This window comes from Nelumbo lutea, chromosome 2 (genome assembly GCF_056320005.1).
Source record: "Nelumbo lutea isolate HS-2025 chromosome 2, American lotus-T2T, whole genome shotgun sequence".
Classification (NCBI taxonomy): Eukaryota; Viridiplantae; Streptophyta; class Magnoliopsida; order Proteales; family Nelumbonaceae; genus Nelumbo; species Nelumbo lutea.
Genome location: NC_142685.1, coordinates 52,385,401 through 52,392,947, shown reverse-complemented (window position 1 = coordinate 52,392,947; position 7,547 = coordinate 52,385,401). Strand labels below are relative to the sequence as shown.

Here is a 7,547-nt window from a genome sequence, read left to right as displayed (position 1 = left end):
TTCCGTCTGTTGTATAGGTTAAAGGTTTTGTTGGTTTCTGATTGATTCCTGTATTTTGAGCAGTGTATAGGATTGAGATGATAGGGTGAGATTTTGTGTTTTGCTGTTAGGACAATAAGAACCCTCCTAAGTGCAAACAACCCAAACAGTCAATCAATCTCATCCATGATGGGTGCCAACGGGCATTATGATTGGTCTCACATCAATAACACAACAAATGAAATAAGGACACGTCATCCATTAAAAAAATCAGATCATGTGCGTATAACCCACAAACACTCGATCTCATGTAGGACAAATTGATGGATTTCACAACTCCTAATACAATGTTAACGTGCCCATCATGCATTGGTCAATGGTAATACAAACAATCTCACAATCCAGAGTATGAAGCAGAGTAAATGTATGCTTTCTCCATTTCTATTAAACTTATCTTGAATTTTCTGTATTAATCCAAAAACTCTCCATTTTTTTTGTTTTTTATATTTCTCTTAAATTTACCCTGACTTTTCAAAACCTCCTTAATCTAGAGATACGACATCCCAAGATAAATGTTTTGTTACATTTACTATGCTGCCCCTCCCTCTCAGTTTGCCATGAACTAAAGTTATGAAAAAAAAATGGTCTATGAGTCGTTGAGAAATTGCAAGGTAAAGAACGTAGGTAGCCACCATGAAGAAAAGCCGTCACGAGTGAATCCTATATATTAATGCAACCCCAAGGTGAATTATATTCCTCAGTATATTTCCCAAATGGGATACAAGCTGACAAGGTAATTGAAACTGAACCTGATCTCCACCCACCCTAATTTATAAATGACCAATACCCTTCGTGTCAGAATTTGTAGGTTTAATGTACAGTTGGGTAGGTACCAGGTCGAAATTGATGCCAATTTACAGGCGAAAATGAGTGCATAGAATGTAAGTATCGATCCATTTGAATGTTTATACCCCTACAATGTAAATCAGAAATCCGTACTTTTCCATATAATTTATGCTGATTGCTGACCAACAGAAGAAAAGATCCACTAATCGGACGGACAATAAAACATGAAGAAGAGAGAGTCCCCCCAAGGTAGATTGGTAGCTATCTAGAGAAGTCTCTCATCATCAGGATTCAAGAGGTACATACAATACTGGGCCTACACACGAAATGATTTAAAGCAAGAAATTGGCAATAAGTACTCTTGATCACTCCGTGTAACCCACACACTTTGATTGCAAAAAATTAACCGATGTTGTTTGGTTATCGCTGAGATGATTGTTATGCTTTTTTTGCACCAAACCAAACACCTATCTCCAGAATACCCAACCCCCCATTACTGCATGCAATCGTCTATAATTAGGGTTGCACCAAAGATTTAATTTGGGACGTCTACGAATAATCTGATTGATTGGAGAGTAGTGTACGTAGTGATAATTACCAATGGAAATTCCACTTGAGGTTAATAAGCTTCTAATCATCCTACCGGCGGCCATCTTTGGTCTACTTGCTTCAGTCAGCACCGGCGAAAACGTACTGTACACAGACAAAAGTCTTAATTCTGGTGAGTCGTTCAACAATGGAAACTATAGACTGACCATGCAGAGCGACTGCAACCTGGTCTTATATGACAGTGACAATAAAGTCTGGGAATCCTTCACATATGGGAAGGGCTCCGGCTGCTATACCACAATGCAGGGTGACGGCAATCTTGTAATCTACAGTACAAGTGGACCAGTTTGGTCAAGCGGTACGGCTAAAGGAGAAGGATACTATGTATGCGTTCTGCAACGTGATCGCAATGTTGTTGTCTATGGTCCTTCATTGTGGTCGTCTGGTACTAATACCTTCAGAGCCTGTGTTGGGACTAATACATTCGGAGCCACTGTTGTCATAGACAGCAAGCTTGCAGATGGCATGAATAAGACCCAGGCCTCCGGAGGGGCGACTTCTCATGCCGGAATACGTGGGAGGAAGATCGCTATGCCGACCAAGATGTGATGCCGTGATCAGAAATCCCTTCATGCATGTGTTTGGTGTGTACGTTGCAGCTGGTGAATAAAAATAAGAGATGATTAAAAGTTATTAATAAGGACTCATCATTGGGTTTTATTTTATTAATTTAGTAATTTCTGTCTATCAATTAAAGAATTTCCGTTGTTTAATTAGGAAATATATAATTAATGGGGGTTAAAGATCTAACGTCCTTAAGTTGATCTTCTATATATTTCTCAAAGAACATAAAGACATTTGTTTAATTAAGTTTATTCTACACGTGAACAGGGACGGGGAAACTCTAATAAAATTAGGGTAAATTGCTGAAACCTCTCCCTACGTTTTTTTTTTAACATTGTTGAAACCACTCTAATTTTGGTAATTGCAATTATCTCCATTGAATCTTTTTGACAAACTTGCAAGTAGATACACTTTGTTAGAATCCACTAACAGGAGGCATGAAAATATCCAAATTATCCATAAGATTGCTATTGAGTTTGCAAATTTACCTTTCAGTAATTTATATAAAGGAATAATTTTGAAAATAAATCAATTTCTGTGGAAAAGGAGATTGAAAGGGTTTTGGTGGCAATTGATATGAAAGTAATTTGAAAAATAAACATTTTGGTAAAAAGAAACTTATGGGTGTTTTTGACATTTCCTGTCTCCTGTTTGACCCTTAACATATTCTAATGAAAGGGATTTACTTATAATTGTGTCGGAAAATTCAGGGGAGGTATTGATCAGTTGACTTGAATTCAAGGTCATGTTTATAGCTTGAGTTACTACTTGGATTCATTAGACCATGGGTCATGTCTATTTAGACTTAGGCCTATGTTAACTTTAGAGACTTCTATACAAATTAAGCCCATTTCTTTATTTTGCTTAAAAATTTGCATGTCTATAAGGTCAATTGAATAAGCATTCTCCCCAACGAAGTTTATTATGTGTAAAAGTGGGATTTAAAAAAAAAAAAAAATTAAAGCATTACTTCATTGTTTTCCGTTAGAAAAGTATCAAAAGAGAGGTCTTTTGCATATTTCTTTGAAAAGTAAAGGGAGGGATTTGCTAATGCAACCCACACTTGGACTGAAAAAAAAAAAGTTCACATTTGGTTTGTTGCGGAATTGATTGCCATCTGCTCATATATATAGCAAACAACATCAATCCGAAACTAATAAATTGCATTTCCAAAATATCGACAAAGCACCTACTACAGTATATGAATGGGGCTGCACCAAATCTTGGGGACACATAGCCTGGTTGATTAATTACCAATGGCAATTCCACTTCAGGCCAAATTTATCTTCATCGTTCCGACCATCTTTAGTCTCCTTTTCTCAGTCGGCAATGGCTACAACATAATATACCATCTTTGGTTTCAAATTATTATTATTATTATTATTTATTATTATAATAATTATTATTATAATTGTTGTTAAATTGTTTATATGTGTGGATGAAATGAGGGTTAAAATTGTCATTTAAAATAAAAATAGCTTTTGTGTGAATACTAGCTCACTAAACATCCCCATCCCAATAAGCGCTTAAAACTCAATAAATGATTCGACAAATGGGTTACTAAATAACAAGTGATTGTTAAAATAAGCACTTACAAATGTACTTCAAGCCAATTCTTATTCGATGAATTGGCAAATACTCCTGATCAATCCAGGTAAGATAGCTGCCTCTTAGAATACTTATAGAAGGTGTCAGTGTGTTCATTGAATGTGAAATCTGATCTAGTGGATTCACCATAAAGTTAATTAATAGGCAAAAAAATAATTGATCGGAGAGAAATAAAGATACAACTTTAGGCATGAATCTCACACCATAGAGCTGGAGCTTTATGCTATTATATTATTTGGGCCTTTGGGGTGATAGAAGAGGCCAACTTATGTATGATGTAAGCTGCACTTGCAAAAGTAGAAGAAGAGAAGAGAAATTTGTACCCCTGAATTTGATATTGAGGTTTTAAAAATTGATCTGGAACCATAACTGCTTTGGCCATTGGTTTTGGGGTTAGTGGTTCGATCATCCAGTTTGAATGGACGGTCTGTTCTAATTTAAAAAATAAAAAATGGTCAAAACCATTATTTGGATCGATGGTTCAGTCACCTAAGTCAATAGGTCAGTGGTCAAATCAACGGTTCTTGGCCAAGGACCAGGTTAAGGGTGAAATGGAACCGATTGCTTGGATGGTTTCGGGGTCAACGATGGTTCGAAAATACTGCTTGCTGATATTTTTCACCATGATATAATACCGAAAAAGAGAAAAGAAAAATTGAAAAAAGGGAAATTGTCTAAAACTCACTATGAGTTTTCAAGATTTCTCTTAAACTCGCCACAACTTTTCAAAATGTCTAAAACTCACCATGTCAGTTAGTTTTTATTTTCCAAAACTCACCTTCCATTAGTGCACCGTTAATGCTTCTTAACAGAGGTGTCCATGTCAGCATAAATAACAACTTTCATGACCAAATTACCCTTGAATGGTGAGTTAGAGGAAAAATGGTCTTTTTCAGTTTTCAATTTTCTTGTTTTTTTTTTTTTTGCATTTTTAATGTTTTGTTATAATTTCCAATGTTTTTTATAATTTTTTTTTTTACATTTTTCTAGTTTCTACAATCTATAAATTTTTGGTGTTTTTTCTACAATTTTTATTTCTGATTTTGTTTTTCAATTTCTATAGTTTCTATTTTAAAAATAATTTTTTGTTTGCAATTTCTATAATGTTTATGTTTTTGTAATTTCTATGTTTTTATGTATTTTATATTTGAAAATATTTTTTTGAACTTTTTCTATTTTTCATGTCTAAATATTAAAATGGTAATATATTAACACCTGTTAATTTATTTTGTATATATCTTATATTTTTCTATGAAGGTTAAAATGGTAATATATTAATGCCCGCTAGTCTATTTAATGTCAACTTAGTGACATTGTGTGTTTTAGAGATTTTGAAAAGTTGTGGTAAGTTTAAGAGATGTTGAAAACTCATGGTGAGTTTTAGACAATTTCCCTTGAAAAGAAAATCCTAATGATGATAATATATTATGTAAGCCACACTTTGATTGCAAAAAACATTGTTTGGCTGTCTTTGAGTTGATTGTTATTCGTTTATGCGTGAAACCAAACAACATCAATCTATACCAAAACAAATAAATTGTGCTTCCAAAATATCCAAACCCCAGTGTAGTACAATCTTTTAAAATCAGGCGGCTGACTGGCTGGCTCCAGAGGTTCTTTCTTTTTTTTTTCTCTAGATTTTAACTTTCAGGGACGTACTACCCTTGTTGTGTGTAGTACATTTTTGTTTCTTTTGAAAAAGAAAAAAGTGTTGCACCAAATCTTTGAGAAGCATAGTCTCAATATTGCTTACCATTACCAATTGCAATTCCACTTCAAGCCAAGCTTCTCCTCATCCTTCCGGCCATCTTTGGTCTCCTTGCCTCAATCAGTACCGGCGAAAACATACTCTACACAGGCGACAGTCTTTATTCTGGTCAGTTACTCTAAAATGGGAACTATAGACTGCCCATGCAGGGTGACTGCAACCTGATCTCTGGGCTGTCTCTGGGGATCCGGCACGTATATGAAGAGCTCCAACTACTTTGTAAAAATGCAGAGTGACGGGAACCTTGTTACCTATGGTAACAACGGAGCAGTTTGGGCAAGCAATACCAATAGAGGACAAGGAAACTATGCTTGCATCATGCAACGTGATCGGAATGTTCTCGATCGTCTATGGTGGAGTATTGTGGGTGTCTGGGACTCATAGATTCGGAGCTAATGTTGTCATATACACAGCGAAATTGCTAATGGCTAAGACCGATGCCTCCTCCGTAGTGGCGAGCATGGTTTTCAAAACCGGATCGGATTGGATGGTTGGATCAGAAAAATCGGAAATCAGTCAGGTGATCAGTTCTATTTTACCCCAAAACCATTAATTTGCCCAAAAATGTTGATTTGATCAGTATACTACTGATTCGGGTGATCAAATCGTTCAAATTGTTTGAACTGTTCAGTGGTTTTAGCCATTTTTATTTTTCTTTTTATCTTTTTAACTTTTTTAACTTTTTGTCAAAACAGGCCATCCATTCAATTCGAATAATCAGACTGTTTGACCAAAAAACCGGACCCATAACTGATTTATTGTCTGGTTCAATTTTAAAAACCTTGATGGCTAGCTATAGAACCGGAGCAGGTGGGAGGAAGATCGCTTTGGTGACGAATTAAGGTGTGATCGCAGAAGCCCTTTAAGAGTGATTTAGTGCTTGGTGTGTTGCTGAGAACATAAATATTGATGTTAGTCAATAATATAAGGGCTCATCATCAATAATGGGTTTAAGTTTTGTAATTTCTGCCGATCAATTTATGAATCTGTCGTTTAGGGCATAAATAGGGCATTAAATATATGTTGTTGCTAAATACAGAGCCAACGATAATAACGTAATTTCAAGCGTATAAGGCCAATGAGTCCAACTTGTTGAGAGAAGAAGTATGTCAGAGGCTCTAGGAGGTATCTCAGGGGTGGAGATTTCGACGGTCAAATTAGTCGAAAGCTGTTAGGGGTCGGACCAAGTAAGAGAGGAGACTTAGAGCCTAAGTTCCAATATATGTTTATCTTAATGTGGGAACCCCTTTTTATAGTCGGAATTGCCTAAAAGGAAGAATAGTTGAGAACAGGTGGTGACAGTTGGTAGTAGTTGGTGATGGGTGATCAGAATACATCTGGCCGATGCCACGTGTCAGGGTCAATAGGATGGACGGGATGCGTATGACCGATGCCACATGTCAAGATCTGCGAATAGACCGAATACCCCTATATCAATATCTAACTTACGTTCTTAAATAGATGTTGCATCTTTCAGAGAAGATGATAAATTAGACCATTTGAGTATATTCTATAGGTGGTACAGGAAAACTGCAATGAAACTATGATCGTCTAGATTTCTTCCTGAAAACACAAAAATCTTTCTCAAACAGTTTGCGTACATTTTCCATCCTAGTTACATCGTTACATGGACGTATTTACTATAATTAAACTTGTCCTTCAGCGCAGTTCATCAATCCTCTTCCATCTATCATTTAATATAAGACTCCTATTACGGATCACCTGGCCTCTTATGATTCCATGACAAGCATGTTGTCGATTAATTGGGTGACTAATGGGGTATCCCAGATTCCAGAGGGAGCTGAATTAGTTGCAGTTTACAAAGGTTTATTGAAATCTAAAGAGTCGGGCTGCCATCATCTTTTGATTTGCTCGAACTCTAGCTACTTCTGTGGTGAATAGGTTCCAGGCGTCTTTCTCTCTTCATGGCAATGTTTCTAAGGGGGAAGATTCATTTAAAACATAAGTGTATTACATGTTTTAATTAATCGGAATGTGCCAGCATTAGAAAAAGAAAAATTTATAACAATCAAGGTCACTTAATTTTTTCAACCCCCCAAAGTGGATACTGAGTCTATATTACAAACAAGCAGAGATCCCACCAACTGAGCCACCAGTCTCCACTGGAATCAAGGTCACTTTGGTCTCGCCCAAGGAAATGATTGTAAACAGT

The 7,547-nt window shown here is 36.1% G+C and overlaps 1 long non-coding RNA gene across 1 annotated transcript; it reads left to right on the top strand.

Annotated features, from left to right (window-relative positions):
• The first annotated feature begins 5,332 nt into the window (after positions 1 to 5,332).
• LOC148870678 (uncharacterized) lies at positions 5,333 to 6,379 on the top strand. The gene is made up of 2 exons (XR_016108125.1): positions 5,333 to 5,894; positions 6,070 to 6,379. It is a non-coding gene; the product is annotated as an uncharacterized LOC148870678 (long non-coding RNA).
• The last annotated feature ends 1,168 nt before the right edge of the window (positions 6,380 to 7,547 follow it).